At 40.3% G+C, this 26,925-nt stretch overlaps 1 protein-coding gene across 23 annotated transcripts in view; it reads left to right on the forward strand.

Annotated features, from left to right (window-relative positions):
* Positions 1 to 26,925, forward strand: part of FOXP1 (forkhead box P1) — a 526,973-nt gene that overhangs the window by 308,777 nt on the left and 191,271 nt on the right. The gene's annotated exons all lie outside the window — the stretch shown is intronic.

Raw genomic sequence — 26,925 nt, forward strand, 5'->3', positions numbered from 1 at the left:
AATGTGTTCTTATGCAAAGAGTATATTTGCAATGAAAATTCCATTCAGTTGAAATTAAAGGTGCTCTGAGAAAGCCATGAGATGGTAGCCAAGCTACTATAACAGTTTATTCTCATGGTATTTAAATTGACACCAGTGGGTATTTTTTTAATTAGTGTCTCTTTTAAATGTGCACTTGTCTATATCAGTCATTTTGGCAAATGTGACTCGTTCAAACAGTAGTAGTTGCTGTAGAAGAGGCCAGCACAGCCTGCAGGAATCAAAAGTTTCTGCAAGCTGTTGTCGACATGACCACATCTCATTAACTTAAAAAATGGAGATTATTTGCCTGAAAGCTTGATTTGACTAACAGTAATCAAATATTAGGCTCAACAGAGAAAGGGGAGGTGGGGGGATGGGGAGAAGAGAAGCGAAGAGAAGCTTCGCTGTTGTGATCTGTATCATTAAGCGTTTGTGGTTTGTTTTAAATAGCTGTATAAGATTTCTGTTTTGACAAACATAACAGTGGAGGGGGTAGAAAAGAGTAACAAATAGACATATGGCTTTGAAAATAATCTCAGGTTGGTTTTATTTTACATTCTGACATGTTAACTATGAAGTTTGCCAGAAAGGAATATGATTTCGCTGTGGTTTCTTTCATTAAGTAGACAGAATTAATTAGCCTACGTAGTTTCCCTATGAATGATTAAAGTTTAAGTGCTGGAAATCAGTTGTCTTACACTTATCTTTCTCCTTTTTTCATCTGCTAAATAGGCATGAACCTCAAATTTATACCCTAGGTTCATTTTATTGTTTTAACTAAATATGATGAAGTAGGTTGTAAAATTGTGCATAAAATCAGCCAAAATAGAAAGCTGCCTTTCTTATCTCACACATTTGTTAAATAGCTTGTTAGTTCAATTAAGTATCTAGGAGCTAAATCTCTTTTGGGCAATAATTAAGGTATTTCAACTGCATTTAATTCCATAAGACTAGTATATTACGGCTTTGGGGATTTCACATTAAACAGGAAGCGATGGTATATCTTAGTGTAAACTGTGGTGTGCATCATTTAAGGGGGGCAGTTAAACAAAAGAAGATAAAGTCTTGTGTGTGTGTGTGTGTGTGTGTGTGTGTGTGTTGTGTTTTATGTCTCTGAACTGAGAACATGTGCTGCATTTTAGTAAAGGAACATGAGCCTTGAATGTAAGTAACTGGTTTTTGCATTAGGTACTCCCTGGAGGTAGCAGAAAAATATCATGTCCCTGCATGAAATGCGAATGTGAAATCTACCAGAAAGAAATATTTATGACCATTTTATGCTTGATTAGACTTGGATGACATCTGTTAGAAGACAGGGACTGGACAAAGAGAGAGACGCTTGAGGGCAAATGTTAACAGAGTTGTTTAGATGATGCTGGGGCAGAAGCGTCCATTTACTGCCAGGCAAAACATAGGAATTGTGTTAGCAAAGAGCGCAGCTGACAAGAATTCACTCTGATGGAGATACTCTATGCTGCTCAGCTAAAATAGCAAAATGCAGCTGTTGATACTCGCCATGCTGCCACAATTTATTGCCAGGTATCTCAGCTAAGCACAGATACCATAACTTTACAGAGGCAGATATGTTAACGGAGTTACACCAACGGCAGTCTGTCCTATTATTACTATTTTAATTTATTTTTTAAAAAGATAACACAGACCCATTTTCTCAAGTGGCAGTTTTTAACCGGGCACACTACAGATGGCCAAAGGAGCAATTTGAAGTGTTTCTCCTTTTTTGAAATTCTATTTGAAACACACAGCACCGAAATTTCCAGTCTAATTGTTCCCATTCCGTTACTTTTTGCAAAAAAAAACACACAAAAACCAACTCACACTTTTGCTCCCTAACCTGCGACCTTACTGTTTTTTTGTGAATGGGACCAGTCCCTTGGGCTGGATTTCACTTCTCGTTTGAAATCGAGGGGCCAGGTTCTGACCTCATGTATACTGATGTAAAACCTGGGTTTTGTCACCAAAGCGGCTACTGGCATTATGCCAGAGAAAGCAGATTGAAACTGGACCCAGTTGTTGAATCTTTTTAACTGGTCTGGGTGCAGGATGCTGAAATTACTGAATACATATGCAGCTGTTAACTGTTGTGTGTTTAAGAACAAAACGTGTAAACCCTGCTTGCTTAAAAGTTCTGTCTTGTGGAGGAGAGGTATGGACACTCTCTCTCTCTCTCTCTCTCTCTCTCTCTCTCTCTCTCTGTCTGTCTCTCTGTCTCTCTCATTCTGGTTTCCTTCCCAGCTTCTTTTCCTGTAAAAAAACAACTGCTCTGTCTGGAATGCTTATGGGAAATGTGATTTTGTTTTTGTTTGCAGCAGCTCCGTTGTTTTGATTTTGTCTGTGCTGTATGGAAAACAGTACGTCACTTGGAGTGGGTGTTTTGTCTATTGGCCATTTGGCTATTGCACATACATTTCTCATACTTATCACATGATGACAAGGGAACTCAAATGGCATCGTTTTTCCAGTTGGATTTGGCTTTTGAGTTTAATAATAGTGAAAGGAAAACAAACATTAATAGATGTAGCTGTTTTTATATGGCTCCCTTGCTGATAGACTACTCTGGGGCTTCCCCCTCCCCAGCCACAGCTAAGGGGCTATTTAGACAAAGGTCAGATGAAAACATATATCACTCTCCCTAATAAACTGATATGGATGATGTCACACGTTTTGCATATAGTAGTGAAAAATGGTAACTTAAGTAGGAAAACCCATAAAAAGGCAATAAACAATTTTAATATCATTAGTATGATTAGTTTATGGGACTTTTACCTGGGCTTTTAGGCTGTAGGTAGCATAAGCTGCCTTAATAAATGTCCTTTAATTAAAAATGATTTAAAATAAATTTCTGAGTTGAAAACATAATACAGTATCCCCCAAGCTTTACTTAAAACTGATGACTGCAAAGATTTAAATGTAGGCTGTATTAATTCAGGCTAAGGTTTTTATCTTATTTTTTAAACCATGGTGAGGGTGGGGGTGTGCCTGCTTGAATCTATAGAATTCCACTAAGACTAGATAATTTTATATGTAGTACAGAACAGGAAAGTATTATTAATTTTTCAATTTCTTTCTGTAGATATCTAATAATTGTACCCCTGGACTGCCAACGGCTCCCATTAAAGATTTAAAAAGCAAAAGAAAGGTGGATTCAAAAAGATGGTATTTTGGATTAAATAATGTAAAATAACTGCAGGGCAGTAGAAAGCTATTGGCAAAATAAAATCCTGGTGTACATTTTTTGCTTGAAATGCACTTAAATACTGACACAGTTGCATGCATCATGTCGCAACCAGGTGGAAGCTTGTTGTGGGGGCGGGGAGTGGGTCCTGTGTGGCTGTCTGCTCAGAGTTATAAGGTAAAGTGTATTTTTGCCCTCCAGACAATTTTTAGAATAAGGGTGTGGCATGCCATAAATGTGCAACAGTTTGCAAATGTGGTACGTGCACTCATCACAGAAATATATTATTAATTGGTGGAAGATAAATACCAGGAATTCCCTTTTTAATATATGCTATTTCCTGAGAAGGTCTTATTTTTTAGGTTTGTGAAAAAGAAGACACATACAGATACAGCAGACTTTTATTTTTTTAATAAACCTTTTTTTAAAAAAAATGAAGAAAAAGGGTTTTCAGCACGCTCACACAACAAATGCATCCAAGGCAGTTAGAACGGCCCAGCTGCACCCCTCCTTTCTTTCTCTGCACTGTCTTTATCACTTTGCTCAGTTCCACATAATAACATCTTCATCTGAGATTGCTGTGGCACAGGGGAACTGCATTTGTTGATCAAATTTGGCTGGATAACACTGTGATCTCGTATCCTGAAGTGCGGAGATGTGCCTGGAATATGCAAGCACAAAGCTGGCCTCTTGATTGATTGATTCTGCCTGTCACAGAACAAGATAACTGGATCAGTAAATACCCTGTGCACTTCAACTTCATCTACACAATCAAAAGTGAGGGCAACGTGGGGCTGAAAAACACACTAAAGCATGATGGGGGAATATATGCATTTGTCAATGATAGCCAGAAACTTACCAATGATGGAGGGAACAGAAATTCATTGCGTGTGTTCATACATGAGCAACAGTGGACATTATACTAATTCCTGAATAGCTGCCAGAGGTCTGATCAGTTCCTTCTTTCCTCCCTCCTCCTTCCCAACCCCCAGCTGCTACTAGTGTTACTCTGTTGGGATCAAGGTTTCAGCTGAATGGATTTCTCTCAGTGTAAAACTGGAATTAGTGCCACAGTGATGAAATAGGCTCTGGGGTTATTTTGTGCCTTCTGTAGCTTAGGTTCATGCTTTTGATCAGCAAAAGTTACAGTGCTGGAGACTCTTTAATATGTGGGATGTTTTGGATGACTAGCAATATTAAAATTGTGTTTTTAACCTTTTATGGATGTGATACTTAAGGTTGCATTTCCCGCCCCATGTGTCCATAAACATTTTCACAAAACCTGCTGGACTGCTGTGCAGTCTGCCACACAAATGCTTTGTTCTGTCCCAGATGAATTGGGCCTGGGGTTGGGGTGGGTAGGATGAGTGGTGCTTAGGTCTTCAGTGGTTCATTGGAATGAATGGATTATAGCTCCATATCTAGAAAACCTAGTGCAGTATCTGAGAAAGGTCAAGTTTTACCAAAAGACAAAACCTAAAAGACATGACTTCCACAGAGACCTGCTACCAGAAGGCTCAAACCAGGGAATCATGCAACAGGATCAATGCCCCTCTTTGTGATTCACAAAGGACCTGATTCCTGCTGCTCTGCAGAGGAGTTCTGGAAGTTGTTCTGCAACATGCCAGCCCAGCTGGATCAGATAATTAGGAACTTTCCTGGATTCGGATCATTCCAGCCTCAGGCTTAGTTCCTCACTCTAAGCAGCTTGCCAGCCAGAATAGTTGCTCTACAGACTCATTATGCTTTGTCCCGCCCCATTATCGCTTCCCCATTTCCCCCATAGTTGTAATTTTCATAGAATCATAGAATTGAAAGGGACCCCAAGGGTCATCCAGTCCAACCTCCTGCAATGCAGGAATCTCAGTTAAAGCATCAATGACAAATGCTTACCAACCTCTGCTTAAAAACCTCCAATGAAGTAGAGTCCACAACCTCCCAAGGGAGACCCTTGCGCTGTCGAACAGCTCTTACTCTCAAACAGTTATTCTTGATGTTTAGTTGGGATCTCCTTTCTTGCGACTTGAGGCCATTCGTTCAAGTCCTATCCTCCAGAGCAGGAGAAAACAAGCTTGCTCCATCTTACATGTGACAGCCCTTAAGATATTTGTAGATGGCTATCATATCTCCTCTGCCTCCTTTTCCGGGCTAAACATACCTAGTTCCTTTGACCGTTCCTCATAACGTTTGGTTTCCAGACCCTTGATATGGGTTGCCCTCCTCTGCACACATTCCATCTTGTCAATATTCCTCTTAAATTGTGGCACCAAGAACTGGACACAGTCTTCAAGGCAGAATAGAGTGGGACTATTACTTCCCTTTATCTGGACACTATACTTCCATTGATGCAGGCTAGAATAGTATTAGCTTTTTTTGTTGCTGCATCACATTGTTGGCTCATGTTAAGCTTGTGGTCTACTAAGACCCCTAGACCCTTTTCACCTGTAGTACTGGCAAGCCTGGTAACCCTCATCTTGTATTTGTGTAGCTGCATGTGTAGAACCTGACATTTTGACCCTACTGAAATTCATTTTGTTAGTTTGGATCCAGTTCTCCAATCTGTTGAGGTCATCTTGAATCCCAATTCTGTCTTCTGCAGCATTAGCTACACCTTCCAATTTGTTGTCATCTATGCATTTAGTGAGCATCCCCTTAATTCCTTTGTCCAAGTCGTTTATAAAGACATCAAACATCAACGGGCTCTGGACAGAACCCTGCAGCACCCTACTTGTCACTTTTTTCCAGGATGATGAGGAACTATTAATAAGATCTCTTTGTGTTCGGTCAGCCAACCAGCTACAAATCCAACCTAACACCTCATCCAGCCCACAGGTTACCAACTTCTCTCCAAGAATATCTTGGGTGAGTCTGTCAAAAGCCTTGCTGAAATCAAGATACACTACACTCACAACATTTTTGAAGTGAACCAGTTTCCTTTCTATACTGAACTGTCTCTCTGATTTTTGAGAGATGTCTCTGGAACTAGGCCCATGCTATCCTGGACTGGGCCACTAGCACCTTGCCCAGCTGTGCCTTAGACCAGTGATGGTGAACCTGTGGCCCTCGAGATGTTGTGGCACTACACCTCTCATCATTCCTTGGACTGACAGAAGTTGTAATGCAGCAACAACTTGAGGGCCACAGGTTCTGTACCTGTCTCTTAAATGAACAATCAGTACACCTTTTGGACCTACATAAAGCAAACAGCTCATTCTCATTCCCTATCAGCCCATATTGCAGACATTATTAATTGCATGTTCAACCTGGGTTAAGTATTTCATTTTTAGCTTGTTCCTGGGGTGAAGGTGCCCCAGGAAAACCAAGGTGACTTTCCCAGCACATTGCCCATAATAAAGTATTTGTGAGAGCTCCAGGCCTCATCTGGGCCCAGTCAGGGTGCCAACTTGTAACTGGCACAGGGATCACGCCTGAATGTCCTACCACCTCACATTCTGCTGTGGCTGCCATGAGTGACTGGCCTGCAGAATTGCCCAACAAAGGCCCACCAATTTGGGGAGGCGATTTCCCTTAGACTCTGTTAGTTACTTGCAGGTATCAGATTAGATGGATCTGAGACAAATGGCTGATCCCAGGTTTTGTTTTTAGGTTTGTTTCATGCCTGAAGGGAAACATTGGTTCCTAGTTAGGCAGAAAGCAGAAATAAAGAGAAACTTGGTGGTGTTTTGAGCAGCAAAATTGGATATTAATTTTGGAAAATACATTTAGAAATGCACAGTTTTAGTACAGTGGTACCTCGGGTTAAGTACTTAATTCATTCCGGAGGTCGGTTCTTAACCTGAAACTGTTCTTAACCTGAAGCACCACTTTAGCTAATGGGGCCTCCTGCTGCTGCTGCGCCGCTGGAGCACGATTTCTGTTCTCATCCTGAAGCAAAGTTCTTAACCCGAGGTACTATTTCTGGGTTAGCAGAGTTTGTAACCTGAAACGTATGTAACCTGAAGCGTATGTAACCCAAGGTACCACTGTATATGCTGATGTAGTGATGACTTATTTTACAGAGCATTACTAATTCATTTGTAATCTTTTAGAAGTTTAACTGATAGAATAGCGACAAAAAGTTTTAAGTATTATAAGGTGATAAGGCCTGTTGTAATGTATGCCCAGTATAAAAGATGGCTATATTAGAAGTGTCTGTTCACCACTGCTTGACTTTATGTACCCTGGTGTAAGCTATTATTGAGTTTGGAGGGGATATGGTATATTGGAAAATCAACATTAAATATTGCTTCTAAAGAACTGAAATTATTGCTCTATTTCTTTTAATAGCCTATTTCAGTATAATTAGAATAACCTTAGTTTGAAAGTTGGTGTCATGCCTAGAAGCATCCAGTGAGCTTCATGACCGAGTTATGAATTAAAATGGAGTCTTCTATGCCAAGCACAACATACTGTCCATTGTACCATATAGTCCTCCTTGTCCTTGGACAGAACTGTGATGGAAATGAGGTTTAAACAGGTTTGGGACCTGCCACTGGAAATTTTACCAGCCTGAGTAGGACCTAACCATTAATTTATGTACTTTCTTGCCTGCTTACACACTGTCTTTGGCAGAGTTGTTTTATTCCTGCGGAAAGCAGTCCAGAAGTTAAGAGAGACACTGAGAGACTTTGTTTGTTTAGTTTTATTTGTGTTAACATAATTGGCTTTTGGCAGTGCAAAGCAGCGCTGTAGGTAGGCCTTTGGTTTTTATAAAATATTCTTCAGTCGAAACCTTATAAAAGCAGGCAAAACATTTGCCTGATTAAAATGCATTGAGGAAGGAAGATATCTCTTTAGCAACTAAAGATCCAATCCCACAGTCTTCATGACATTCCCACGGGCCTGTGTATACTGTGGTTGCAACCTTTGCCGAAGAATGATTTCATTTTGTGGGCTATTTGGAGCCTGTTGTATGGGACTTTTCCGAAGAGCAGCTGTAATTTAATTTTCATGTAATTTTTAGTGCCTAACAGCTCATTCCTATGATGCCTACTCAGAAGTAAGTCCAACTGATTTCATTGGGGGCTTACTACCAAGTAAATGCAGCTTCATTCTCTCTCATCCCTAGATCTACTCTGGCATACGGGTCTTGAAAGTAGCACCTATAAATTTTGTAGTCTTAAAGTCAGTGAAAACGCTTCAGAATCAGTGATTTGAGGGTTGCTGTGTTAAATAAAACAATTTGTGAGGGGGAAAGCTGCTAGACCACCTGCTTGCTCACAAGTGGGCCAACCCACCAGACTGCAGTTGGGTAAGGATGGGGCTGATGAGAGGTTGCAAACTTCTAGCCTCCTCTCTTGGCTTATAAGAAAGTCAGGAAAATGGGGAAGGAGGTAGAGGCTGTGTTGTTTTATTTCCCCTGTGATGAGCAGGGTATGATGGGAAGACAGTGAAGGGGAGGTAGGAGTCCAGGAGCAGCTGCCGTAAGTCTAAGGGGCGTGGGACTCTGGAAACGATGACACTTGTGTAAATACGATTTATATTACTCTAATAGCATTGTTTGATCACTGTGATGGAAAAACTGCTATGCAGAAATACATATTTTTAGTTTAACACTGTGAAATAATTTTCCACTCATATATAGAAATTTAAATAAATGTTTCTTCCACAAAAACCCTATTCGTGAGTTTTCTGAAAGTGTAGAGTTAACACATTTGGGGGGGGGGGAGGCAGCAGAGATGAACATGCTACTTCTGTCTCCCCCTACCCTGCGTTGCTTCCATTGCTTGTGATGGGGACTGTGTGGGAAGGCTTCTGAACTCATGGAAGCGCCTTGCACATTTTAGAGCCCTGGAAAAGCAGGATTCAATAATGTGCAGGGAGTACATAAGGTTCCCAGCCTCACAGCTGCAAGACAATTGTGTACTGTTTTGAGCAATCACCTCAGAGGTGAGGCAAGGCATCAATGCTACCCTGGACAGCTCCATGCAGGGCTCATGCCGGAGAATCCCTAAGAGTAGAGCTCAAATGTTGTTTCAGCGGTAGTCATCTTCAGACAGCCTTAGAATAATAGAATAGTAGAGTTGGAAGGGACCTCAAGGGTCATCTAATCCAACCCTTGACAGGAACTGCAGTTCTATCTTGGTTACTAGGTCTGCTTTCAGTGGGAAGAGCTAAGATAGAGCTGTTGTCAGATTTCTGATGAAAAACTATGTAGGTGTTGAAAAGTATAGGAGACAGCATCCTGCAGGTCAAAAAACCATGAGTCTCCCAGCATCACCTTCTATCCAAAAGGAATGACCAGAGCCACCACAAAATGATTGCCCTATCCCAGCAAGGTGGTCCAAAAGGAGAGGAACAGACAAAAGACACATCCTATCTAGCTCCTGACAGAGATCATCTTCTAGAGCAAGGATGGGGAATGTCCATCCTTTAGGCCACATTTGGCCCATTAGTCATCCCCATTAGTCCTTCATGGTTCATTGGGGCAAAATCTCAATTAAAATTATCAAGATCATATCTGCATTTAGTTATCTTCAGACATTTAGTTATCTTCAGAGGAAAACCATCACAGGGCAACTCCTTCTTCTGTTCCATCCTATGCATTTGAGAGGAACTACACCCATGCAAATTTTCAGTGTGAAACACCTTACATGGTGATCAGGAACTTTGGAAGAAAGTGTAGAGTGTGCATGTTTTTGATACATTAAAATACACAGTGGTTTTTCATTGCTGATGACATGTGGTTGGTGGGTTACACCTAAACTTTTGAAGCCTTTGTCATATGAACAATTTTCAAACATATTTTGGAAGGATGATTATATTATTTTTATTGTATATTTATCCTTGTTTTCCTTCCTCACATTCTTTAGTAATCCTAATCCCTGATCTGTGCTCTGAGATGGGGGTTAGACTCTACCATTGGTGGGGACACAGTCACCACAGAATCTCCTGTAGTGACTGCTAAAGGTGCAGACGTTTGAAGAGGTATTGCTGGTCGTGTTCCCACTAGCAGAAGTTGGTGCAAGACCCCCCCCCCCCAAACCGGGCATTTCAGGGGCAGAGCAGGACTGGCTGAGGATCCACTAGCTGGTCCATTGTTGTGTAGCAAAAAAAGGAAAGAACCGCCACCAGGTTCCCCACTGCTAGGAACTGAGAGCAGTTTGGATGTGGCGGTGGTTCCATTGTCCCTGAGGGCAGGTGACTTTGGGTTAGTATTGCTGTGACAGTTATCAAGTTCACCTTTTTAAATACTGCTGCTGTAGACTGGAAACAGCTTGAAGGTTAGGCAAAGTTAAGACTTTTAATGATCATTCTGCACCCCTCCACTCTGGGATTTGTTTTCCTTGGCTAGAAGTTCTTGAGAAGAGTGACATATTTATGTACATAGCTAGTATTTAGTTTTGAATTCTACACATGTGAATGATGACTGAATCAGAATTCATTTATTTTCCCCCCTATTCCTCTGTAGCTCTTTGAAATGTGAGGTTACATATTGCAGACAAGTCTCAACATATCCACCCTGTGCTTGACCACCAGAATTAATAACTAGCCACATTCCTTGATGATTCTGTAGGGATTGGAAGCTAGGCAGCAGAGTTTGCTATGCAAGAGAGTTAATAAAAAATTTCATTGCTGGAGGAAAGCTTATATACAGTAGTCTGTTTGTCCTGTATTTCAACCACCTGAGTCAGAGCCAAAAAACCAATTGTCTACTCCATATTTCAAACAGATGCTGAGGGGTAAAAAAAGGTGTCTAGAATTCGCAGCAATAAAAAGGCAGGCTCTTTAAGTTCCCTTGAAGGAAGTGAACCCATAAAAATGTTGCTGCCTACTTGTTTGTCCAATCCTTTGAAGTATTTAACATTCATTTAGCCTGCAAATCATTACCAGCTCAATTTTTCATTGAATTATCGAAGTCTGTTAAACACATAACCTTGGAGTGCACAAAAATTGATTCCTTTAGCAGATATATTAATTTAACAGTTATCCATTTAAAAGGGCATTATTGAAGCTGGCCACAGTTATGTGCAGAGTAGGCACAGTAGGTACATGTTCTAGAGGTAAGCATCGTTTAAACATGCTCATTATTTTTATGACCATTAATTTGAAATCACTGGGAAAGTGAATATTAAGTGGGGATTCTGTTAGCCATTTCCTGTCCCCCATGCTTTTTGAAATGCAGTTCTTGCTTACAGACCAAACCTGGCCATCGGTAAAGCCCTATTGGTGGCAACGGAAGAGTGGATTTCTCATGTTTCCATCAGATAACAGTATATTAGAGGACTCAGGATGAGTTTCTATGGTCATTCTCTGTGATATAGCCCACATGATAATAGGCACTGGTAACATGTGCCAGGCTTATCACTTTCCCTCTTTGTGTCCATTTCAAATCACACTTTCCATTTTTTTTAGCTGTGGTGAACTAGTGTCTTCTCTCTATGTCTCTTTCTTCCAGAGGTGTCTCTGAGAAACAGAGCTTAGCAGCAGAAAACGCCATCAGCTGTGAGCGAAGCAGGAATATTAGAAACCACTATTAGGCCTAACTTATAAAAAAATAATAACATGATGGGGAGGAGGGTGTCAATTGAAAACCAGCAGGGTGGCAAACCTATTGTACTGTAGTAGGTATGTTGGAGCCTCCAGGCCTTTATGGTGATTGGTGACACACTAGCGATATTGTTAAATTGCCTTTTTTATTGGTTCTCAGGTCTCCTGTATTAAAATACAATTCTTTGGAAGAAGTGAAGAGAATCCTTATATTCTCTTTGGAGATAAATCTGACCACCCCCCTCTGAAAATATGGATGTGGAGATAAATTCTGTTGAAATTTGTGGATGGGATGGGTTATTTGTGTCCTGTGAATTGTCTTCCTTACAGTTTAATTTTGGAAACTTATGTCCATGGTAAGAGCTACCTGTAAATAAGTAGGGTTATAACTAGATGGGTCATTGTTGTTGTTTTCTGTTTCTTTCCTTCCATAGCACAATATCATTGTTGAGGGTGTATTCTGGATGAGCAAGTGAAGGAAGATGTATGAAAAAGACTTGGAGATGGTTCTAGAAGTACTTGGAGTAGTTGATTCAGACTATCACATTGTTTTATGGTGATTAGATTAATAAGTCAAGTACATTTTATTTTTCACAGTAATTAACTTCAGATAGCAGGATGAGTTGACGTCTAAACAGCCTGGACTAGTCTAAATAATGGACTAGTCTAAATAATTCAATATAGTCAAAGTAAAGGCTGATATGCGATACTTTTAAATTATTTGTTTCCTATTTCCACCATCCAGTTCACAAGGCACTCATGCTCCCCCTCATTTTTTATCGTTCAATAACCCCATGAGATGGGTTAGGCTGGAAGAGTGTGAATGACCCCAAGTCACCCCCATGAGAGCTTAATGACTAAGCACTGTTTGGAACGTAGGCACCCCCAGTTCAAGCCTGGCATTCTACCTACTATATTACTCTGGCTTACTAAAATATGTTAGAACCATGTTCCTCAACCTTTTTTTAAAAAACCCATGCCCCTTTCTAGCTGACATAAAAATCCAAGCCTTCCGCCTTTCAAACCTGGCTGCTGTGATTCTTTTATTTGAATTTTCAAATGGGTTGAAATGTTTTTTTACTTAAGTTCTACATTAAAAACTTTGTCCCACCCCTTCATGAAGTAGGGAAGATGCTATTGCTGACCCACAAGCACAATTGCAACTATTCTCAGGTAAGGTGGTGGTCACATGGGGCACAGGTGGGAAGCGTAGTCATACAGCTTGGAGGTTAATTACCAGATTAGGCAAACAGGAATGGAGGGTCAGAGGCAAGAAATATATTAACTGACAAGTTGGAGAGGAGATGCAGGACAGATTGCTAGACCTGTCTAGAAAGAAGGACTTCAAAGGGCATTTTGCCTCCTGTTGATTTTGGAGGTCAGTTGACCACTGGCAGGCTACAGGGTCAGCTGTCAACATCTGAGTCAGCACTGCAGCCTACTGTAACCAAAGCCAGTTTCCTCTTCTGTCTTCTTATTTGTTATTGTGTTGTTGAAATCCAAATGAATGGCTCTGCTTCGTACGGTGCTATCTATAGGAAAGCTTATGGATTCCTGCAGTAGCAGGGAAACCCTGCGCAGTAAAATAAATTGCATTTAGTAATTTTGGATCCAAGATGGCAGCAACTATTTAAACCACAATTCCTATGATCAAGGTAATGCCGAAGGCTGTTCAAAGGTTGAAGCTGAGGAGTCGCAGTCCATGTCCGTGTTAAAGGCTATCCTTGAGATGCATATCTCGGCTCATGGGACTCTCCTTGTGACATATATTATGATTGCCTAACTTTAAGCTAGTGGAGTGAACTTTCACACTTGTGGCTTCTATATAATATAAGAACACTTTACTCCATGTAAATGATCTTAAAGATTTCCAGGGGGTATTATAAAAAACTGCTCTGAAAGTCTTTTCAGAACTCTCATAATGTAAATATGCATTTTAGGCAAACATAATTGTTCTTTCATCCCCTGGTCTTACACTCATACATGCACATGCTTGTTTGTAGCATATGTGCGAATTTTTGCCCATAAGAAAGTGGTCCCCCCTCCTTGTGTCCTGGTTACCTTGGGTATATTCTAACGCTTAATGTACAAACAACTTTGCAGGTGCAAATATGAAAGTGAATTTGAAGGCTAGCAGTAAATATTGGGCTTCTACAGGAGAAAAGCAGTATGGAATAAAATCTGCAAGCTCTATACACAGCATATGAATACACTTTATTTAAAATTGGCATGCAGCTTATCTTTCAATTATTTTTCCACTGAACAACATATTCATTATGCTCAGAAAATTCTGTTTTCCCTGTAATCAATAAATGTTAACAGTGTATTTCTCCATGAGCTTCATATTTCTGGATGAGCCACAGACTGGTAATCAACTGTCTGGACATGTGGCAACTTTTAATTGTACTTTATTTTGGTTTTCAGTATCCATGTCTGAAGAAGAACATGTGCTTCAAAAACTTGTGTATACTGTATTTTTAACCATTGGCTGGTGCAATGAAAGATACACTTTCTCTTGTGCCATGCTTTTCATTCACAGTTTCCAGTTTTAATACTAACATTCCTTGCCTTCACAATGTGTTCACCTGTCCAATCATATATACTCATCCCCTTGAATAACCACCCTTACGTATGAAAATATCTATATACTGGAACATAGGAGCATCTCTAGCAGCTTTATAGTTAGTCAGACCAATGGATCCATCGATCACAGTGTTGTCTGCACTGAATGGCAGAAGGTCTCCAGGGTTTCAGACAGGAGCCTTTCCCATTCTATCTAAAAAGGCCAGAGTTTGAACCTGAGAAAGTATGTGTTCTGCTACTGAGTTGTATTGCTTCCCCAATTACCATTATTGTTGAAAGTTATTGTTGGGGTTGGATATTCCAGTTGAGGCTTTGATTATTGGTTTTGGTTTGGCTTGCCTGGTACAAAGGGGCGGTAGCAAGCAAGGGATGGAGGAGGAGCCATTAAGTGCTCCCATCTTAAATATGTTACACATCATGTTGAGGCATCTTTGTTACATGGTACTAAAATAGCCATTGACAGCCAGTCTCTAGGCCTCTCCCTAAGCTCTTAAGTATAGGATCTGAGTCCATGACTTGGATCTTTAATTGTGGGCAGTAGCTGAGCAATATCCTGGTTTTGTCTTCAGCTTTCTGAAGTTCTAATGTTGTACGGTATTTAGGAATGGTTCCAGGTTTGAGAAGACTCTCTGCATTGGGCCTTTTGACATCATCCCGTGTAGGCAGTATCCCTACCTCCATCTTGGCAACATTGCCCTTCTCCCTTTCCTTTCCTCTCCTGCCCCTTCTCTCCTCTTCGCCCTATGCATTTCTTCCAGTTTCAGGGTTAGGCAAGCAGCCCTAAGAAAGGAGAAGGGGTGGTGTAGACTTGAATGAGCACTGGAAGAAAGGAATCCAGGACAACAGGCAAGATGCAAGTTTTCCTACTCCTCCTGTTCTAGTCTGGAGAGTAGAAAGCTCCTCCCTCTGGCAAAACTGAAGATAACCTTGTCTTCCAACCAGGAGGTTGCTGGATTTAAAGGCACATAGACGAACATTTAAGAATTTCACTTTCCTCCACATCTGCCTCATCTGAAGTAGGTTTTTGCTGCTGCTCCTGTTGTCTCAGCTTCAGGAGTATGCATATCTCCCAGACGTGTCTTTGCAACATCGTCACATCAAAAGCCAGTATCACATAAGGCCTTGCTGTAATCATGGCTTGGCTCTATCAGCACTGAATTCCCCAGGATAGAGTTGTAAGAACAGCTAGACTTTTACCTTTATAACATTGAGCATTTTCTGCTGTTCATACATTTGAGCTAACAGTTGGGTTCAAGCTGTACAAGGGAACCAAGCAAGGCTGCGCTTACTTTTTGTGTGTGTGTGTGTGTGTGTGTGTGTGTGTGTATTTGTTTAAATGGCAGGATGTTCGGGATGTGTGTCATTGGCAATTGGTGATGAGCATCAAATCAAATGTTTAAAACCATTATACCAGCTCTCTGCATGCAAGCCCTGTCAAAACTGTTCTATGTGATGAGTGGATTCCCCTTTTTAATGACTAGTAGACAGCCAGTGGACCCATCAGAGTGTGCAGAGGTATGGCATAGAAATGAAGATGCACATGTCTGTGTGTAAAATGCTGGCGAGCAGAAGCTTTTGCTATAAATACCATTTCATCACATTCCCTCTTACATTTCAATTTTATAAGGCTTTATAAAAAGAGTTCAACAGAAATACGGTAGTAGAAAAAGAACATGGACTCCCTGCTTTTTTCAAATACAGTGGTACCTTGGGTTACAGACGCTTCAGGTTACAGACTCCGCTAACCCAGAAATAGTACCTCAGGTTAATAACTTTGCTTCAGGATGAGAACAGAAATCACATGGCGGCAGCACGGTGGCAGCGGGAGGCCCCATTAGCTAAAGTGGCACCTCAGGTTAAGAACAGTTTCAGGTTAAGAACGGATCTCTGGAACGAATTAAGTTCTTAACCTGAGGTACCACTGTAATCATTCTTTTCAGGGGGAGGAGAATGTAAATCAACTTATAAAGATGGCCAACATGTCTTTCATACTTATTTGATTGGAGATAAATGAAAGTAAAGCAAGAGTCAGTTGGGGGGGGCACACCTAGAATGTTTACATGTACATATTTATAATTTTTATCAGTACTTATTAATGATTCCTTTTGCTTATTTTGTCATACATATGCATAATATTTGCATTTACTATCCTACTATAATATAAATGTATTATTTAATGGTTTAATGGAATTAATAGAAAATAATATAAGTACACATATTGAAATGGAACCACATAGGTAAAATGGCAATAACCAAACTAGTTTGGCTGTTTTAATGAATATTTTCTATAATTTTAAGTAAACAGATTTATTTGTTTTTATTAAGCAGTATATAAATCCTGACGAATAAACTAAACTAAATAAATTATGCATCTTTATATCATTCAAGCTTTTTTGCACCAAAAACAACCATATATGCTCATAATATTTAAATGTTAGCATCAAATCATTCTTATCTTGGGGAGCAGAAATGGCAATTCTTTTGAACACTTGTTTTGAACACTTGTAGACTCTTAAGTCTACAAATCTGATCATAAAATGTATACTTTACTGGACGAAGCACAAAACCATCCAGTTTACTGAAATATACTAGAAGCTTCTATTGATATGCAGCCTTTATTCAGGTTAGAGCAAGGCCTTCTTTTTTTGAGAGAGATTCACTATCCGATTTCAACATTTTTGCATTCGGTCAAAGCATATGACTTAACGTTTTCCTCTGTCTCACCATGCCACCACCCTGATCCAGTTCACGGGCACCACATCTATCTGTTTTGGCCCTAATGCTACATTATGTTTTACTTAGGAAAGGGTGTTTTTTATTAAAAGATTGGAGTCACCTTTGGCCCTGTTCAGGTTAAAGCTACCTCAGAGGCCAGATCTGGCCCAGTAGTTTCCAGTTGCTGACCACTGCTGTAGATACCATTTAAGAGAAACTTAACATAGATAGATAAAGAAATAAGGAGGGGAAAATACTAGGGCCTTGGCTACAGTTCTCCCAATGGGGTTAATTTGTGCACCATGCAAAAACACTGTTACACAGTTGTTTTGCTGCTCATACTTCTTGTCCTCTCACATCACTGGGGATGGCAGGGGCACTAGCCTTGGTGGTAGCTAGAAGTGGAGGCAAAGCCTCTGCATTTCATTATCCAGCCGGGTAATGATTTACCTTCCATAAACCCGCTTTCCACAACTCACTCCTCATTCTAACAGTTAATGCAAACTCGAGATGTGTGTGCATTTCCCCCCCTGCTTTTTTAAAAATAAAGATCTGCAAAGTAATGTGCCTGAGGGGGAGGGAGCACTGTAAATGTATGTCTCTCTCTTTCTCTCTCCCCCCCCCTCGTTTTCTGTTAAATGATTCTACCCTGCTGAAAGAGCAAGATTGTCTCTTGCAAAGAACAAATACCCTTCTGTTATCTTGCCTAGTTGTTTTTTAAGAGTGCTCAGCATTTGTGGGGTTGTCACAGATCTCCACAAGGGCAAAAACAGAACAACAAAATATTTGTTTTAAATCTTTATTGTATGCTGAATGCCCTTGTGCATGTTTATGAGAGTTAAACATTAATAGCAGATGTTGTTAATGAGTAGAAGTCTTGAACTGGCTTCTGAGACCTTTTAGTTAGTACATGAATCTTCTGGTTGATGACAATACTTCTAACATGTCTAATTATGAAGTAGTGTTCTAATCAAGCCTCGGATAATGGGAGAATTTCTACCCCACCTATTGTGTTTGTGTCAGTGGCAGACAAAGATCATTCCAAATCTTTATCCTTTCCTCAAGATTAATTGAGATTCCTTTTGTTCCAGTACCTTTATCTATGTGCATTTTAATTTCCATACAGGACTGTAGAGTTTATTAACATTCCCACCTAATGTCTGAAATAGTGTCTGGGTTTCTCCCCCCTCCCCCAAAGTTTTTTCTTTTCTTCTCCCACCCATTTTTAATACTTCTAGGAGCAGTAAGGGAAAGTGATTATAGGTAATAAATATCTTTTTCTAAAAAACATTGCAGAGGCAGTTTCTCTCCCCCCCACCCCCCGGTTAATGAGGGTAATTTGACTTGGTTGAAGGATTGCAGTTCTTAAGAATTAATGCAGCAATCCAATTCAAAGATTTAAAGAGATCTAAGATTTTTCACAGGTCGTGGGCTAGTGAATGTGCTACTATCACATAGCAGCTAATGGACTTGAACAACAGTCTGTCATTTGCTGTTACCTCAGCGTATAGCAGCTTTGCCCTTGATAGCAAGTATTCTTCCCCAGCAATACGGATTATTTAGTGGTGTGGTGTATTTGTAACACTTTAAGAGATGGTATCCTATTTCCAACCGCCCTAATTACTGTATAAAGTGAGGTTATCTTTCTGACTTTCTTAATTACATGTTTGAATCCTAATCGACTGTAGTCTAAAGATATTTTATACTCTAATAGCTACCTTCTAATTTTTCCGCTTTTCAGATATGATGTCCCATAGTCATAATATAATTTATGCGGTGCATTTTCATTACAAAACATTAATTACAAAAAAATGTAAGAAGTGATATCTATAAGTTTCTATTATTTGGTGGGGGTGGGGCGGTAGTAAAGAATACCATTACCTTTGCATAATGTTTATTAAAAGCTTATTTGCAACTGATGTTGCAAGTGCTCTAATTTCTTGATCCTATTATGTTCAGAGATATCAAAAGTCCTATTTTAAGGTAATTAGAAGGATTTTTCTCTTGTTTAAATGCTTTTTGTAGACAGTGGCTTTCTATATCCAGCACACACGAATCTTTGTTCCTTAATTAGAAAAAGGACTAGAGCTCATTAATTGTGGGCATCAAGTGATGTCTGCTCAAATGGAGAAGCAATAATACAATATGAATAATGACTGAGCCTCCATTTTTAAAAGCCTCACTATGTATAGGAGCGTTAATGGTATATATGGAGAATGCAGTTACATTTCCAGAATATAGTTTGAAGGGTTGTCCCCCCACCTTTTCCTTTTCATCACCTCTCTTTTGAAGAGGAACTACCAGTTATATATAATAAATAGAGATCTTTTGCATTCAGACAGAGTGCCTCAGGTGCTCCATTGCACACGCAGAATGTTGAGAGAGGTCATATTACACCACTCTGCAATATTGAGCCTAGCTATATAGCAAGCAATGGAAATCCACACACAGAGCTGTCTCTGGCATTGTGGTGAATGAACTCCTCCTGTGTGCATTGAAGTTCTCTGACACAGGAGGAGTTTCTGTATAAGGGTTTTACCGGCTGTTTGAAGAGACTACATACCTCTATAGCCAAGACATACCAGTCCATGTATGATGTGGCCTTCCGTGAAGAGATGTGACTAGTTTATGCGGTTGGCAGACTGGCTCCTTCCTGTTTGTTTTCATACTAGTTAGGTGTGCATCTTTGATGAGCCAAGATGGAAACTACTAATCCACATCTTTGGCCTAGAGCTTATTTGCACAGTCTTGGTTTTGTATCTTATTTTGGATAGTATCAGAAGTATGGGAGGCATTTTCTACCTTTTAAAGTTCATTTTGTGGGTTTTTAGGTCTAATAGCCAAAATAAAACCTGACAAATCATTGTCCAGACAGCGTCCGCCCAAGAGTTCACAAAAAACTCAAATGTGAAATTGCTGGGCCTCTTACAAAAATATGTAATTTGTCCCTAAGACCAGTCTTCATACCTTCATAGACTAGAAAGCAGCCAGTCTAACACCAGTTTCTAAAAAGAGGTCCAGCATGGATCCTGGAAAATGCAGGCTAGTTAGCTCAACATCTTTATTGTTAAATCTAAAATGACCAAGCATATAGAAGAACAAACCTTGCTGAAGTAGAACCAGCATGGCTTCTACATATCACATTAACCCATTTGAGTTATTTGAGAATTTGCTCCCACAGGAAGCCAGGATGGCCACCAACTTGGGAGGCTTTAAAAGAGAATTAAACAAATTCATGGAGGATAAGACTATCAACAGCTAATAGCCACAATGGCTATGTTTCGCCTCCACTGACAAAGGCAATATGCCCTTGAATACCTGTTGCTGAGAATTTCTGGTGGGCAAAGTGCTCTTCTGCTCATATCCTGCTTGTGTACTTCCCACAGGAATCTGATTAACCACTGAGAGAATAGGATGCTGGACTAGATGGACCTTTACATGTCCTGTATGTTTCTGTTTTTCTATTCTGTGTCACCCTCCTGGCTCCTCTCAGCCTTCATCTTAGACCCTGGTGCCTGACTGACTTTCTTCTACTCTGATAGCTCCTCTGATAGCTTTGATACCCTGCTCCTGTGTTATTTCAACACTGATTTTCTTCGGCTCCAGCTGCTTCAGTCAGCCTTCACCTCTGGACTGACTCTCCCACATGCTGACTTGGCACTCTCTTCATATTGTCTTCATCAGGAACTGCTCTGCATATGACCATTTTTCTGTGGAATTGTCACTTCCTTCTCCCTTTCAATATTCCACACAGCCCATCCTTGCAATGTGCTGCTTCCAGCTCCTTCTGTGACCTTCAGTCCATTGATCTAGTGGACTTCTCTGAATCATTGTCCTAACTCCTCTACTGCTGCTGTCTGTTCTGACTTTGCAGTTGTCACCTTATCTTCATCCCTGTGTTAAATTCTTGAAATATTTACTCAACCCTCCAAACATATTTTAAATTTATTAGATTTTTATCCCATTCTTCCTCTCAAATGAACCCATGGAGACAAACAGCCAAACAAAAAACACAGTGCATTAACTACAAACAAATATCATCACAACTAGTATTTCATGCTTGCTGGAAACAATATATTTCAGCCCCCAAATTTCTGGGTGAACAGGATTTTTTTTTAAAAAAAAATCTGCTTAAACATCAATTATGTGAATGTGCCTTACCAAGAAGGACATTCCATAATACTATTTACTCCTCCCACCTTCAGCCCTGGCTCACTGCCTCCATTTGATATTTTCGCTCATGTTCTTTTGCAGCTGAATGCCTCTGGAGAACAGAAGTTGGCTGACTTTTCCCACTTCTCCTTTTCATTTATTATTTACTTGACCAAGCAGAACCACTATACCTGTGCAATCTCATCTCTAGGACTTGTCAGTATCTCATCTCTACCTTTGATGTTCTACTCTTGTTGGCTCCTCCCTTTCAACACTCTACCCAAGGCCTACTTCTGCAATGCTAAAATTTAAACCATCTTGTCTGATCTCTCCTCCGATCTCTCTCCCTCATTCCCTCTATCAGTAGTCCTTATTTTTACTTTCCCATCTACCCTTACCTTAGTTACCCCATCTTACTTGATTAATTTACCATCCTGCAATTCTCATCTAATCTCTCCACGTGCTCATTTGCTCACCTCCTCTCCTATTTCCTGGCTGCCATTCCCCACCCCCAAAGGCATGGAAACTATGGGATTGTGAGAAAGGTGGGTTTTGAGAAATGATTTGAAGGGAGGTGGGCTCACACAAGTGTTTTGGGAGTCAGTTCCAAGCATATATGGGGCAACAAGATGCACAGTGTGTCTTTTAAAGGAGTAGCAGGCCTCATTATATCATCATCATTAATTAACATTGTATACCATTTAACCAAGTACTCTGAAATTGTTTATATAAAAAATAAAATAAAATGCCAAGTACAATTCACAGTGAAACAATAATTTCTATCCAATGGGTTGTAGCCAATGCTGTGCCAGTGGGACCTTGCTGGTGCAACAGCATTTCCATTTCCTCTCTGTGTGGCCCCATAATATGGTTCTGACAGTCCCCCTACAGAAGAGGAAGTTTTGTTGCATTCACAGAAGCTCTGAAGAGCTGGATGCAGCCCATTGGTTCTAGTTTCACCTTCTGGAGCAACAGAAAGGACGTTTGCTCCATTGTCTCTATACTTGCATATATTTGTGAAGACCACTCCCCTCAATCTTCTCTTCTCTGGGCTAAACATAATACTTGCCAGGATGTGAGTCTCTGCCCTTTGATTATTCTCTTCCAGAGCATTATAGGGCATTCACATATATTGACATCACATTTTCTAGGGAGGATCTCGTTCGACTTTTTGCCCCAGACTCTGAGAATAATGAGAAGACAGTGGCAGTTTCTAACTGATCTTGGGGTCTTATTGGTCTTAGGCCTGAGTCAGTATTTTTAGGTCTTATAGTGTCTTGTGCTCGTCCTGAACAGGATTAATCACTGGCATAGTGTAATTTTATCTCTCATTTTGTGTGCATTATAGTGTACATTTAAATGAGTTGGAAATAATTTAAACTTGATGGTTTTCCTCGAGGAAATAAAAAAATTGCCATTTTTTTGAGAGGGTTGTTGTTGTTTTAAAAAAATAGAAATCTCTGGCAAATACAATTTTTAGGATTCCTTTACTTTATGCCATAGCAACGTAACACATTTGATCACAGTTAAAGACATAGTCTCCTTTCTCTATGTAGAGTTATTTCAAATAGAGGGTTTTTTTAAAAAAACAAATCGTAATTATATTTCTCACAGTAAGCAAGTTTGAAAACCTTAGACATCACAGTTCCTCAATGGTTCTGCCAACTGCTATTGATCTTAGCGTTTATGGAGTGAAACTGAAGAAATGATTACTGTGCCATTGATATGAAAGAAAAAGAACACTTTCCCGCTTGCAAACGAAACACACATTCTCACATTTTTGTGTGTTATGGGGTTAAGTTAGATAACCTGAGAGATGGATGTTTTCCATCTGTTAGGAGAGGCTAACAGAGGCGGTAGGGTTAACATCATTGTTTAATGAGAAGGCGGTTATCTTACAATCTATTGTTTGACTCTTAAAAGCTCAGTTGCCAGTTTCACTGTCCGTGGCTTCTCAGATTTTGTGTATTCTTCTTCTTCCAGTAGCCTCTCCCACCTGCTATATTAAGAAAAGAGCCCCACCTCAGCACTTTGCTGAATAGATCCGATATAATATTAGAACCTACTTGGGGAACTATCCCTCTATACAGTGGTACCTCGGGTTACAAACACCTCGGATTACAGACTCTGCTAACCCAGTAGTAGTACCTCGGGTTAAGAATTTTACCTCAGGATGAGAACAGAAATCTCGCGGCGGCAGCAGCAGGAGGCCCCATTAGCTAAAGTAGTACCTCAGGATAAGAACGGACCTCTGGAACGAATTAAGTTCGTAACCAGAGATACCACTGTAATAAGACGCAGCTCCTCACCCAAGTATATTGATTGCACCCTGTCCTGAGCTCCGTCTTAGTGAAAGTTTGGACGCTTAATGTCAGTGGGTGATTTGACTTGCACTGTATTAGTGTCTGCAAAATAGCAACTTATTTTCCCCATGGAAGTGAATGACAGCCATTTCCTCAAAGATAAATCCACTCTTTGTCAAACTTTTGTGCCTTCTACAATATTCTTGATGTGTTTCTCTGTCCATCTACTTTGTGTCATAGAGCTATGTAGGAGCCACTCAGAATCACAATTGTTCCCATTTGTGTGAGCCTCCTCCAAATTCTGTTTCTTGTCTTCGTTGTTGCATGGTGCTACAATGTGGGAAGAACCCAGGGAAGTGACTTTTATAGATGGCTATTACGATAGACCGGTGGGGAGAAATTCCCTTACCCACAAAAAAAGATAAGTTCATGCTGAAACCAGCACCTACATTTTCTCTTGCCTAATACATTATAATGGTTACAGTGCCAAAATAGGACTTGTCAGACCAGGGTTCAAATTCCCCATTCAGCCATGAAGCTCACAGGGTGACTTTAAGCCAGTGGCCCTCACACACAGTCAAATCTACCTCTGATAGTTGTGACAAAGATAAAATGAGGGGGGCGGGGGGGGGAGAGAAGCATTTAGGCCATCTTGAGCTCAGAGGAAGGATGGATTGGTAAAGAAATAAAAGCATGGACACATATTTCCTTTCCATCAGTGCCTGCATTGTTAAAAGCTGCACTGCTGAGAATGGCAGATGTCTCTATTTGTTTCCCATGCTGCTGTCACCAGAGCTTGGGTCTGCCCCACACTTTCTGTCTGCCAGTTGCAGCCCATAGATGTAGAACTGGGGACCGGAAACAAGAGTCGTATGCAAAGAGTTGTGACAGGCCTCATTTGGGCTTTAGGTATAAATTCAGTTGCAATGTTTGGGCAATTCATCACCTTCATGCTAAGTGCTACCGTTTCCCCAAGTGTTTTACCATGCTTTGTAGTTCTGCTAAAGCCAGTTAAATTGGGGTACTCTCTTAATGTGCCTGTTAGCATTGGTGTGGATTAATTTTCTTATTTTCTTGTTTTTACATTGAGCCTGAAAAGATGGAAACACAATTAAAAATTGGCAGCAAAAACGGCAAGGCGAGGCAAGTGACAGAGAGAGCTAATTATGAGCCAGAACTAATTCATAGTTTTATACATGCAGCACCATTCTGGCCCATGCTGCCTCAAGAATGAGTAGGATTGCGCTAGCAAGTTGGTGGAAGATCCTTCACCCTGTCTTATTACATCATTCACCCATTCTTCTTACACCTACCTTCAGAATTTTGTTGTATAGTATATATTTTATTTCCCAACAGCATCTCAGGTGTGAGTTTGAACAATGCGTTAGAGTGCATTGTTCTTATTTTTCTAGCTATAATGAAAGGACTTGTTAACACAACGGGGTGCTTCATAAATCGAGGGGTAGAACTGGTAAAAAGAAAGGGTGGCTAATCTTTCTTCTGTGCTATGATAGTATTATGAATCTGAAAATATGGATTCTGGGTTGTGATGTGGAAGAATCCTCTCTGGTGACAAAATGTATTTGTGGTAACCTTCTGTGTTATACTTTCCTCCGCATGTGTAAAGAGGATGTGATAGAGAGGGGAAGAAATAGTTTCATTTTAAAAAATAATGTAAAAACCAGTCCTTCAATTGAGTATGCAAAAATCTCATTGCGGTATTTATTCCAAACCTGCACACATAATGTTCAGTCAAGGAGAAAACAGCAAAAAACAGTTGTTGATGGACTTAGCGCAGAACTGGATTAAATAAGCATTAGTCTACTGAAGCTGATTACAGGAATATGAAAATGCAGTATCTTAATGGTACATATTTTCATGTGGCAGCTCAGTTGCCTTTCATTTTGCAGCTAATATGTCTATTCTTATGAGTCATTTACTTCTTTAATTACCTTTTGCAGGCAAGGCACCATGGTATATTAATGTGAATGATTTTTACTGCCAGTTTATCATACAATGCCCCAGAAGTTGAAAGGCGTAATTGACTTGGAAGAGCAGCTCATGAAGGAAACAATATTTAGTTGACAGTTTTCCTTGTACTCTCTGTTGACGTTTATGAGTTTACACTATGCTAAAGGAGTAATAAACACAATTTTCTTTCAATAACAGGAAAGAGTCGCTTCTAAAATACATTTGTGGAAAAACAGATTTGTTCATTTCTTGAATAATACGGGAGAACGTGTTGCCTGTGATGAGACATATATAAGATTGCCAATTGAATAAAACCTCACAAGGTGCATTTATAACCCACCTTGGAGCATTAGACAATATTAGGGTGCATATGAATCAAATCAAAGTAATGAATATTTAAATTATATATAGATTTGGTTAAATCATATTTAAATCTGGGTGTTAGATTATTTGGCATACTCCTCTTACCTTCACATGACAGCACTGTGCTAGTGGGATCTTTTGCAGAGGCGAACAACCTTCTTTCAAAGATCTCCTTGCAGGGAAGCCTAAGGTTAAGATATATGAACGTAATCTGTCAACACAACTTATGTCCAGAATGATGCCCTGGATGGATTTGACGTTGTCACATTGCAAATACTCCCAAGGTAACAGCCCTGAAAGCGGAAAAGACCAAAAAATAAAAAAAAGAAGGCAGGGATCCGCCATTGATGTTTGGCACTGAGAAGCTGAGGAGGTGTAAGCCCTCGTAAGTTTGCATGTGGTGTAGTTGTTTGTTGTTGGACCTGGACCAGGGAGATGTGGGTTCAGATCCTTCCTCAGCTACGAAGCTTCCTTGATGGCATTGGCCTAACCACACTCTCCGCCTCATGTACCTAGCAGAATAGTTGTGAGAAAAGTAGTCTGTAAAATACAACCTACATGCATGTCACCTGAGCTGCTTGGAGGAATTATGAAAGAGAAATAAATAAGAGACATGTGAGCAGAGTTATTTTCTAACTCCTAACCTAAAAAATGTGGGGGTTTCCCCCCCCCCCTGTTGTTGCTTGTATGGGTCAAGCAGAGGAGGCTGCTTGGCTCCTCTGTTCTTGATCTGAATGTTGCAAAAAGAATTGCCCCAGTTCCCTCCTTTTCCCCAGTTCCCAAAGGGCTTATCATGGCAGTATAGCTGCCGTTTGGACGACTTCTTTGGGAAGCTTACACTTGTGTGCTGCCTCTGTTAGGGCGCATCCAGTGGATCATATACAAATGTGATTAATCATTACATCTCACTGTAATTAATTGAAAAGCGCATGCTGCTGCCACTCTTTTTTGCCAGGTTTAATAAGAAACGTGCTCCCCTCCCCTCTACGTCCCTGCCTTTTCCACACACTGGGCTTGCCAACCATTTCCTAGTCGGCTGGGAGGGAGTTAAAAGTTTTCACAGTTTTTCTGTGATTGTTTGCAGCTCAGCCCTGTGCAACATAATGAAAGTTTTCTAGCCATCTGTTGTTAAGC

This window comes from Podarcis muralis, chromosome 2 (assembly GCF_964188315.1).
Source record: "Podarcis muralis chromosome 2, rPodMur119.hap1.1, whole genome shotgun sequence".
Taxonomy (NCBI): domain Eukaryota; kingdom Metazoa; phylum Chordata; class Lepidosauria; order Squamata; family Lacertidae; genus Podarcis; species Podarcis muralis.